This window comes from Lynx rufus, unplaced genomic scaffold (assembly GCF_022079265.1).
Source record: "Lynx rufus isolate CCGP_SWC_20201006 ecotype Redwood Valley unplaced genomic scaffold, mLynRuf1.p SCAF_8, whole genome shotgun sequence".
Taxonomy (NCBI): Eukaryota; Metazoa; Chordata; class Mammalia; order Carnivora; family Felidae; genus Lynx; species Lynx rufus.
In genome coordinates this window covers 102,584,441-102,596,321 of record NW_025814896.1, presented here as the reverse complement: position 1 = coordinate 102,596,321, position 11,881 = coordinate 102,584,441, and the positions used below count along the sequence as shown (strand labels likewise).

The following is an 11,881-nucleotide window of genomic DNA, read 5'->3' as shown; positions in this document are numbered from 1 at the left end:
GGTGAGAACGTTTTCCTAGCAAATGTTAACAATGTGTTTTCTCAGCAAGTGTTAATCATGACAGTCACAGTGTTTTACGTTAGATCCTCAGACCTTAAACCTATACACTTTGGTAAGCTTTGTTTAAATTTTTTCCCCTCATTTTTAGGCATGTCATCTAAGGTAGCATTTTCCTTTTGCTCGTCCTAAGCTCTTCTCCTCTGAACCTCATAGAGCATGCTGTGCTCTTGCTGCTTTCCCTGTCGTGTTACAGGCTTTGAGCATGTCTGCTCAAGAGACTTCATTTTTCCAAGTGGAATCACTTCCCTCAGGCTCACTGCAGAGGAGAGAGAGCCCGGAGCCCTGAGGAAGGATCTTTTCCCTGCTTGCACCATGACACCGCCCTCCACGATGCAGGGACAGTGTAGGTAAGAGTCAGGTCCACAGAGCTGGCTGTCCGGCAGCCAAAGCCGGGATCCTGGCACATTCTTGCACTGGCTGTGTGACTTTCTCCCAATTGCCCGATCACATTTCTCTGAGCCGCAGTTTCTGAGTCTGAGAAGTGAGACGACTAAGGGTACTTCTCTTTTATTATATTGTGGTGATTAAGTCAGCAAAGTGCTTGGAACACAACGGGTGCTCAGTAAGTATCAGTGAATGACAGTAAAACTAGCCACAGTAAAGATGGTAGAGACCACGATTCGTAGACCTTGGGGAATGTCACTGTCTCCATACTCAACACCGGCAGACTCTGGAGGTTCTGAAGGTGGTAATGGAGTGAGGGGGCTGGGGAGAAAGAGGATGGAACATGGATGTTTTGTTTGTTTGTTTGTTTGTTTATTTATTTATAGATCATACGCATAACATATCATAAATAATTCAAACAGTTATGATAAATGTCTCCCTTCCTCCAGCCTTTAGCCTGAGGTAACCGCGTTATCTATTTGATGTTTGTCCTTCCAGAACTTTGCTATTCATACCTATGTTTGTTGCCCGTAGAAAGTCTGACCTTTGTTTTAGGAGTGTGTGTTTCAGCATACATAGTAGCATACTGGATGTAAATCTCACTCGGCAAGTTGTTTTTTTTTTTTTTTTTTTTTTTTTTTGCTTAGCAATGTCTTGAACATCTTTACATCTTAGGACATAGCTCTACCTTGTTCTTTTGAACTTCTCAATCACAGTCCAAAATATGGATATAATGCATATATAATATATGCAGATATAATGCATATAAGTCTCCCCCTTTCCATGTATTTTTCTCTCTCACTTTTTTTCTCATTAAAATGTTCTGCAATGAACTCTTTGTGCACATGTGTGAATGTTTTCCTGGTGAGACGGAAAATGAGAAACGGAATTGTGGGGCTCCTTTAAAATAGGCGGGATTCATTGGCTGTCCAGTAGTCTAGTCTGGCTTCTTTTTTCATTACTCTTGAATATGCCTTTAAAGATTGAAGGTAAGCAGGTTGGGCAGAGGAAGAAGTGAGGTACCTGTGAGGTTTCCTAATCCAGGGTCATTGTCATCCTCTAGACAGTGACCAAGGTGTACAGAAGTCAGGGTGGGTGTCGTGACTGGGGGATGCTCTTCATCCTGAGAACATTCCTGACTGCTCACAACTAACCGGGGAATGGAAAGAGGGTGCACCCCAGCCCCCTGGGATCCCAAGGCAACTTCCATAGATCAAACTGGGTGACTGTGTTACGTTCCCTCCTTCAGAATTCAAGAGACAGCTGGCCCCTCATGCTTGAGACCCAGTGTCTCCATTCCAGAGCCTCAGGAGTTGTGAGCTCAGAATCAGAGAGACTTGGGTCTGTGACACAGCCCTACTCTGAGCTATGTGAGCTTGGAAAAGCCACTCACTCACTCTGATTCTCAGGTCTGTCATGCTTAGTAAAAAAAAAAAAAAAAAAAAAGCATATATATTCACATCCTATCAATAGGGTGCTGTTAAAGTGGTTTGTAAACTGTTAAGAAATGGAGAAATGTGAAGGATAATGAACTTGAAGCAGTTATGGTGATGAATATAACACCAGGGTTACCTCACCAGGAGAGCCTTTCTCCTTCCTTCCCTCTCTCTTTCCTTCCCTCTCTTTCCATGAATTTAGTTGCACAGATATTTACTGAGCATCTACCAAGTCCTGGGCACCCTGCTAGGACCTGGGAACACAGTGGAAACTGTGAAAAACAAGAATCACATCCTCGTGGAATAAATAGGCAGGTTCTCGCAGGGAGGTGTGCTACGTGCCATGACAGAGCAGGAGTGGACAGGGGAGGTGTGGGGAGCATGGAGCAGGGCACCTCACAGAGTCTTAGCTGTTCAGAAGGGACCTCTAAGCAGATATTGGAAGAAAGAAATGCAACCAGCCAGGCAAACAGGAATGGGAGAAAGTGAAGATCAAATATTCTGGTATGGGCCAAAAAAAAGTTCACGTGAAGAAGGTCCAGAGGCCAGGAGGCACCAGGCACATTTAGGGACATTTCTCACTGTAGTGAGAAATCAAGTACAATTATAGTGTGTGTGTGTGTGTGTGTGTGTGTGTGTGTGTGTGTGTATGCAGGTATGGTAGGGGCTGAGAGATGGGACTGGGACAGGGTACAGGGTTAGATCACTAATGTCCTTATAGACTTGTTAATGGAATTAGACTTTATTCTAAATGCAAGGCGAATGTCTGAAAGGATTTTAGCAGGGGAAAAGGAATGGCCAGACTTATGTTTTATTATTATTATATTTAAAGTTTAAAGTTTATTTATTCTGAGAGAGAGAGCAGGAGAGGGGCAGAGAGAGAGGGAGAGACAGAATCCTAAGCAGTGTCTGCACTGTCAGCACAGAGCCTGGCGTGGGGCTCAAACTCACAAACCATGAGATCATGACCTGGGCAGAAGTCAGATGCTTAACTGACTGAGCCACCCAGGTGCCCCTAGACTTATGTTTTAGAAAGTTCTTCCTTGCTGCAATGTGGACAATGGGTTGGAGGAAGCCACGTGACAGGCTGGAAGAGGCTGTGTGACCATGGTTCACTGAGTGGTGACAGAAGCAGTGGGGCTGGAGAGAAGCAATGTTGGGGATGGGGTAGTGGAAATATTGCCCTACTTAGCTGTTGACTCTTGATTTCATCCTTGTTCTGGTGGTGACAGGCTGCAGCTCCATGAAGACCAGATTGAATGTAAGTGATAGTCCTGTCCTATCTTCCTATATCCCCTGGAGGGCTCAGACCTTGGGTCTCCCCCAAATTTTAGCCACTGCAGGTCAATCTGGTTCTTCTCACCTCAAAACCTCAATGGCCAAGGGGAAGTTTCTGTCTGATGACAGATCTGACAAGAGAGGATAGAGATCTTGGTCCAGGACCCAGACTGTCATAGACCAGCTGATGGGATAGGGAGGAGGCATATGCCTCAAGTTGCCCAAGGTTTTGGATTTCAAACCCTACCCCAACCTTGACACCAATAACACCCTTGGGGCTGAACAACAGACAAATGCTGAACGGGAAGGAGGGGGTGAAAAGGTGTGCAAAGCGTGTTTGCTTCTACACAGGGCAGTGAAAAAAGAGAATTGGCTGACAGGAAGTTAGGGTCCCAGGCTTGGGACTGAGTTACAGACCTTGGGGACGTCACTCAGCTTCTTGGACCTTGGTGTCCCCATCTTCATAAAGAAGGAGAATGTGGGAGCTGGCGCTTGTACTGGCTCCCAAGTAATAACATAGAGGAGTATTTCCTAGAGTGATTCCTTGAGCAAAAACCACTCTACACACTATCTCTAAACCCAAGTTTTCTCGTTTTCAATACAAAGTGCTTAAGGATAGCTTCTTGTTTAATCTCATTGGGTTGGTTCTTGGGAGCCACTGTGTGTGAAAGCACCTTGAAAACTCTTAAGTTGTAATAATACTATAGCCTGATATCACTCTTTATGGTGAACAAATGCTGTCATACCCATGATTTCGTTTAATACATTTGTCAGTACATATGTGTATTACTATTGCTATGTGTATCTACTATATAATAACGTGTGATGCTACATATAATATACATCAAATATATTTATAATATATCACTATATATAATAATACTATGTATCTCTGTCTCTATCTCTATCTCTATTCTTATCTCTATCTATGCCGGCATGATTTCTAATATGTTCCAATGCATATTCAGTTGGACTCTCAGAGAAAATGACAAAGCTCTGACAGTGGCCTTCCAAGTCCTCCTCCATCAGGGCATGTCACCTGTCACTTCCCTCATACATCTCCTCTCCTCGCTCCCTCTTTTATTCTGTTCCAGCCACACTGGCCTCTTGACCTTCCTCAAATATGCCAGGCTTGCTCTCATCCCATTAGCCTGATGCTTGTCCCTCACCTCCAAGTCTTGGCCCAAATCACCTTCTCAGTGAATCCCTCTCCAGTCCCCCTTATTGCAACCCTCTCCCTGACTCTTTATCCCTGTTCCTCTGCTTTATTTCTCTCCACCACTGACATATTATATTTATCACTTATTTGTTTGTCACCTGTTCTCTCCCTCCCCCGCCCCCTGTAACAGATAAGTGGCATGAGGGCAAGCAAGGAGTGCTCATCACTTTTGTTCCCCCATGCCTGTTATAGTGCCTGGTACATAGGAGGGGCTCAGTAAACATTGGTGCTTGTGTGCATGTTCAGTGGAATGAATGGTAGCAGCAAGGATAACACAATGACTTTATTGTGACCAAGTGGTGCTGGGCGCTGGACACACAGCAGTTAACAAGACAAACACTGGGCCAAAGTCTCAGCCATGTGTGCCCCCCATTGGTTCTTGGCAGCTGGCGGTAGAAGCAGAAACTCAGTAGCCCTTAACTTTTTACCTGGGAATGCCGCCTGCCTGCTGCTTTTTTGTTACAGGCAGCTGAGGATGCTCTGAGTACAATCTGGGTGGAAGTCGGGCTCAGGCCCTGGCCAGGGTCAATGAGAGGTGTAGAGGGAGCAGCCTCCCCCAGACCCCAAGGGCAGTGGGAGACAGCTAGATCAGCCTCCTCCTCTTTGGCATTCAGCCCTGCCACCAAGGGCTCCAAATCTCTGGGCAAAGGTCACAGCACCTGATGCCCAGAGGACATGTGACCAGAGTGCTGCTGAGTTGGAACAAGCCACACAATTAGGTCATTGTGTTAAACACGCAGGTCCCCTTGCCAAGACGCACCCCATTCCATCAATGCCAGGATTTTCTGGGGCCCTGATCTACAGGGACCCTAAACTGGGGAGGGTGTTGTCTCAAAGGTCTTAAGGGGAGGAGGGATCTCTTCTGGGAGACCCATTGTCCCTGGTCTGTTCTGAGAGCCAGGAACAAGTGGGTAAGGGAGAAAGAAGCACTAAGCCCAGCCTGGCTCTGTGCCTCACGAGGAGTGGCAGACCCTAGCAAGATCGTTACTCTTTGACTCTTGGTGCACTTTGGCTTTAACCATTGTCTTCCAACATTTGCTTTGGGTGGTGAAGACTGCTGATCACTAACTTTGATATTTTAGAAATCCAAAGATTTTCCTTCTGTTATGACTGGGTCCAAGGATTCGCAGGAAGTCCACTCTTGAAAGGAGATCTTCCTTCACAGAACCAGCAGGCCACTAGGCAAGGATTTGGGGCTACTGAACTCTGGGTGAATCTGCCAGACTAAGAGCATTGTGGGGTGGGCCTCTGGAGAACCAGATCAAGCTGTCAGAGAGTACATCCCCCCTTTTCCACTTTTAAGCTGAATGGACTTGGGCAAACTACCTAACCTCTCTGAGACTTTGTTTCCTCATCTATAAAATGGGGGATGATGATGCTTGTCATATATGATTGTAGATGATCTTAAATGAAATGAGGTCTGTAAAATATTGACCTGCACAACAAGAATGCATTTGTTACTGTCCCTGGAGGAGTGAGGGGTCAGAGGAGGCTTTGCACTCTGTAGACGCTCAGGCAAAGCTTACTGGTAGGTTTCACTCCACAGACCATTCAGTGACTTTAAGAGAGTCCCACCCTGCGTGGATTGTTTACTTTTTTCATCATAGGTGACCCTAAGGAAGCTGGCATGATGCTGTAGCCCTCAGCTGGGTGGACACAGCAACCTTGATTTTAACAGACAGGAGAATAAGGAATTTGCTTCTTACACTGCAAGATTCTTGAGCACCTGGTGTGTAGTGAGTAAAACAGAAGTGAATCTGCACTTGATCTGAGCCAGAAGACTGAGAAGTTATAAGAGGTGAATCTGAGTCAGGGAGCTTGCGGTCAACCAGGACCACCTTGGGTCCTAGTTACTCATGGGTTCAGAGATCCCAGTTCTCAGCACACCTTTCCACAAGAGAGAGGGAGAGGCAGTAAACAGCACTCACCCTTCTCCATGTTACCTTGCAGGAAAGAGATTGGTCTAGAGGCTGGGATCTAGGCACCTGAGATGCCCTTGTCCATAAACCTGGCTCTTGGGGGCTAGTAGATGATTTTTGTGTTCTATATTTTATCTCTCCATAGTCATCCTCCAGGGCAACATCCACCCTCCCTGTCCCCCCACCCCCCGACATATGAAGGAAGTTCTGGGCAAGGGAAGAGGAGCATTACAATTATTAGAGGTTAATTTTTTTTGGCATATGTGTGTCCATTCTCCCACATCATTTGTTGAATAGAATTTTCCCCCGTTGAACTGCTTTTGCACTTTTGTCAAAAATCCACTGGACATATTTGTATGACTGCATTTCTGGACTCCTATGACCCATTAATCTATGTGTCTCTCCATCTGCCAATACTATAGATTATCTTCATTACAGTAGCTTTACAGTAATTCTTAAAATTGAGTGCTGTGAATCCTACAACTTTTTTCTTTATCCACAATTTATTTTGACTATTGAAGTTTTCTTTTCCTTGCCTTTCCATATAAATTCTTTTACTTTTAGTTTTCAAATTCATTTAATGGCAAGTGGTAATTAGCAAATTGGCAACGGTTATCCTGAAGTTACTACACTCGCTGTGTTGTCATTTCTTAGGCTTGATCAGATAACCTAGGATCAGACATGCCCCCTCATAAGATGAGTCAGAGTTGGTTGATCACCAGCACTTATCAAACCAGACCTAGACAAAGGACTAGGTCTGGGGACATGTCCCTGGTCTTAATATAGTGAATGATTAGCCTGGGAGGAGCATTACAATTATTGAGCACCTACTTGGTAAGCATCAACTACGTGGTGGATGCTGTCCAAGGTGCTGTCTGCTGCCATTCCCACCATTCTGGGTGCTCTTATTCCTAAAGAAAAGGGCCCTGAGACCTTGAATTTGGGAGCTGGATAGTCTTGGAGGCTTTGGTCTGCCACTTACTGGAGGACCTTAAGATGTGACTTAGCCTCTTTCGACCTCAGTTGCCTCCCCTGTGAGATGGGGATAATTAGAACGCCTACATTTTGAGTATTGTTGATGATTAAATGAGATGAGATACGCAAAGCACATGGCATAGGGCTTGCTGAATGCTCTGAAGTTTTTAGGGATGATGATGATGATAAAATAGAGTTGGATCCGAAAACCTTCCCCAGATGTGATCCTTGGTCTTAGTGCTACCTGGAATTTCCAGCTGCACAGCAGAGAGGTCTTGACTCTGGCATTTCTGGGAGTACAACTCTATTTCTCACTTGCCTGGTCACTCGGTGTCTTTTATTTCCTCCAGAATATTTCCATTGTGGGGTCTGAGAGTTGGGTCCCAGGGCGCTGGGCCAGCGGTGCAATGTCAGAGCTGTTCCAAAGGACAGAAAGGCCCCTTGCCTCCTCCAGGTGCCCTCCTCTGCATGGGGAGAAGCGGAGGGGGGTGGGGGCGCGATGAGGATGAGCCCCGCGTGGGCTGGGCTGGCTCTCTCCCAACCCGCCCAGCGGTGGCCGACTTGCTCTAGTTACCTCCTCCCACCGGCTGGGTCTCCAGGTGCCTTCCTTTAATTAAAAGTCTTTAGCCTTCCGCGACACGGGCCCTCATTTGCATGGGATCCCTCCCTTTATGCAGTCTCGGTATCAGAGCGAGCCAGGAGGTTAACGGAGCGTCGTCGCGCCTTGTCCCGGGACAGCCGGCTGAGCCCAGCGCCTAGTCCCCGCCAGGGCCCCCGGGGACTCCGCATGCCGCGGGGCGGGGACCTGCCAGGTTTGCAGCCGCTCTGCCGCCCCTCCTGGCTGGCCTGGCTCGAACCTGGCCGGAGCAGAGGCGTCCCGGCTCCGCTCCAGCGCCGGCGTGCCCTAGCCTCCCGCCTCCCCGCGTTTGCAGCCCTAGTGGCCCGCGGTCCTTGAAGCCTGGGCGAGGTCCTCTGCGTCTCTGAAGCCTTCGGAGCTGATCTGGACGCATGGGAATCCAGGAGGAAGGCGGGTGTTTTCCAATCATCTGTGTTTGCCGGTCCTTGGACTGAGTTCCAGGGGTTTTGCAGGGCAAGTCATGACTCCCTCCCCAAGGAACCAAGAGCCGATCAGGAGAAACTGGTATTGGAGATTACGCAAAGCACTGTGCTATCAAGGTAGGAAGTGGTTAAAAACTGCAGGAGGGTTTCACCTCAAGGGGCACTGGAGTTCAGAGGAAAGCAGGAAGTGAACTGCCAGTCAAGGCCAGTGCCTCCCTGAGGAGGAGGAGGAGGAGGAGGAGAAGGAGGAGGAGGAGGAAGGAGAGATAAGAGGAGATTCTGATGCTTAGAAAAATCAGGCACATTCACCAGGGTCATATAGATGCCCAGTTCAGCTGGCCTCCTAGACCAGTCTTTTCCCACTCAGAAGAAAAGGAAGCATCTACCCTGGAGTGACCAGACTCCTTCTTTCCCAGATGCTCATGCTGTATTGGAGAAGATAGACACAGACCTGGGAAACTCTAGGTCAAGGTCTTTGCTTCTGATGCCACATTGGGCTCTAACCTCATGGTTTTAGTTTCCTCAGCAGACCTTAAGATTTCTGTGTAACCTCCCCCAATCTGTTCAGTGTTACTGGAGTCTGTCCCTCCATCACCAGCAGCTCCAATGTCTCAAGGCCAGGGAGACAAGAGTGGTCAACTTTTTTTTTTTTTTTTTTTTTTTTATGTGGCAGGCCCAAATTCTTAGAGATAAGGAAGAGGAGATACAGTGAGGGTTGCTTTATCTTTGCTTATTATGTTTTTACTCCTTTTCCCAGATTGATTCTGAAGACCTCCCTTCCCCCAAATCTTATGAACTAGTTTAAATCTTCCTTTCTACAAGTCCCTTTTTCCATTTTCATTTCCTTGGACTAGGAAAGAACACCTTCCTCAAAATGGCCTCCAACAGGTCTCTCCTCTAATTAAGACACTGTGACTATAAAGATATATTAAAACACAAACATTTCTGTTGAGAAGAGTGTGACAATATGCGTCCTAAGGCCCAACAGACAGTAGTAAACACTGGGCCATTCGATTAGCTTGCTGTCACGTAGAAGGCAGAGTATGACCCTCAGAGGATGGATCTTTGGGGACAGGCACAACTTGAAAGAGGTGCTGGAGGACTGGAGATGAGGAGGGAGGAAGACAAGGGTGTGAGCAGTGAGCCACGTGAGCGGAAGTGTTAAGAGAGGGGGTAATGAGGGCTAGAAAAAAGGCATCCATGCAGGCTCCAAGGCAGAATCCTGAGACTGCCTTGTTCCCTCTGGGTCCTCACTGCTTTGCACAACCTTTGGATGTAGGTTCTCGATAAATATTGAAAGTAGTCGGTATTAAATGACTGTACCAAGTAGAAGTCCTCGAGGGAGAACATATGGGAGCAGGAGAGGAGCCTGGAAGGCAGGTCTTGTGCAGATGAATTCTATTTTCAGATTGCATCTTCGTGAGAGAGGGAGTGGGGTGGAGGGCACACATGCCAACATGAACTGAAGCCCTCGTTTTCTCCTAGTGCCTCCTTGGCCTCATGAAAAGAGAGACATTTCCTAAAAGGTGTAAATAGGTTTAATTGAGTTTACTGGTGAATAGCCAATTAGGCTTGTCCTGGGAGGAGGTAAGGGGGCTGGCTTAGTAGTATGTAGACACCTCACTGATGAGGTGAAAGGAAAGGTCTAGGTAGGTCTAGGGGCTCAAGGAATGTTCATCCCGCGGGAGGGAGGCTTGTCTCCACCTGGTACAGACATAATAGCATCAGTAGTGCCAAAGTTCTTCCTGGATAGTAGAGTCATTGAAACTCTTTAGATGCAAGTAAAGGCATCCAATGTGGATCAATTAGGGAGAATATTTTCATTGCTAAAGCAAAAAAGTAGAATTTCTTCTCTTCCCCCTCTTGCCCTTCCTTTCCCTGGCCTCCTCCTCTCCCTTCTCCTCCTCTCTTCCCCCCATCCCCACTCCTCCCCCTCCTCCTCCTCCTCCTTCCTTCTAAATTGACTTCTTTGGGTTTTAAACCTGCCTCTAGTCCTAACATGGGCATTTGGTAAATGAACACATGAATTCGTTCTTGGCATTTTATTTTATTTTATTTCTTTTTAGTTTAGAGAGAGAGAGAGAAATCGAACAAGCAGAGGCTGGGACAGGGGGAGAGAGAGAGAGAGAGAGAGAATCTTGTGCAGACTCTGCACTGAGTGATGCGGGGCTCGATCCCACGACCCTGGGATCATGACCTGAGCAGAAATCAATAGTTGGACATGCAACTGACTGAGACACCCAGGTGCCCCCATTCTTGGCATTATAGATGCAACTGTGGGATCTCCAGAGGGGATCCTTCCAGCAGCTAGTCTGGAGACATCTGGGATGCTTCTCTGATTCCAGTAGATGCTTTATTCTGTTTTGGTTGGACATTCGGCTGGAACAAGGGGTCATCCTCGAGAAAAGTCACATGGCCTCTCCAATAGACAAGTCAGGAAAAGTGGTGGAGGTGGGGGGCAGCGGTTGAAGTTGGTGAGACTCACTTTTCAGAGTCAAAGAGAGAGAGAGAAGGCCCATCAGGCAGTCTTGGTCCTTGTGTTTCATATCTGTGTGTGCATGTATAAGGGTGTTCCTTCCAATCACCATCTTGGAGGTCTTCAAAGAATTAGAGGTTAGGACCAGCACTGGCCAAAGTTCATAAGTTTTGTTTGTTTCTCTCCTAGTTCTTATTTCCTTTTGCAGGAAAGGGAGCAACGAGGGGGTGGGGTGGGGATGCAGAGTGGGGCTGGGGGAGAGAAGGGGCAGCAAACATGATGAGTCCCTGAGGACTAAGGCAAAGGAAGAAACAAGTCCACGAGAAGCTGATCTGGGTCTGTGAAGAAAGTCTGAGCACTTAAAATGTCCTTCTGGGATTCCCAGACAGTGTTCTTGGTGGTTTCTTTCCATTGGCTAGACTGCCTGTAAATCGGGTAGGTGCCACCAGGTGGAGAAGTGTCTGGATTACAGCCTCATGACTCACATTATTTCCCATGAGTGTGGGAAACTGAGAAGATACAGGGTTTTAATCATCATGCTTAAAACTGTTCCTAAACACACACACACACACACACACACGCACACACGCACACACAATACCAATTATTGAGAAAGGACTCCTCCACTAGTAAGTATTATAAATTCATGGAAGTTATTTATCACTAATCCTCTCCAGAACTTTGTTGCTTTTTCTTGCAGTGATTTCTAAGTCCAGCCCTGAAATTCTAGGAGTCCATAACATAACATTTACAACAAGACTTATTGTACTTCATTTTTCCTAGCTCTTTACAGGTTTGGGGTCTCCACTGCATTCCCCATCTGTTCCTTTCTTACGGTTTACTTGAGCTCTGTCTCTTTTAACATCAATAACCATTCCCCGTCAACTTCCTCAACTTCTTTCCTCTCTGTTTAAAAGACGTCTCTATCTCTCCACTCATCCATTCTCCCCTCTTCTCTGGTGTGCTAGACACAAACGGCGTGTACTTTCTTGGATTCCTGCAACTACCTTCTTTCTCTCTCTTGTTTGGAGCCCATCGCATCTTCTACTCCAAGACTTGATCACTCTGTGAGATT

At 46.8% G+C, this 11,881-nt stretch overlaps 1 pseudogene; it reads right to left on the bottom strand.

Annotated features, from left to right (window-relative positions):
* Nucleotides 1-7,006: 7,006 nt before the first annotated feature.
* On the bottom strand, nt 7,007-7,112 carry LOC124504466 (uncharacterized; annotated as a pseudogene).
* Nucleotides 7,113-11,881: the final 4,769 nt, after the last annotated feature.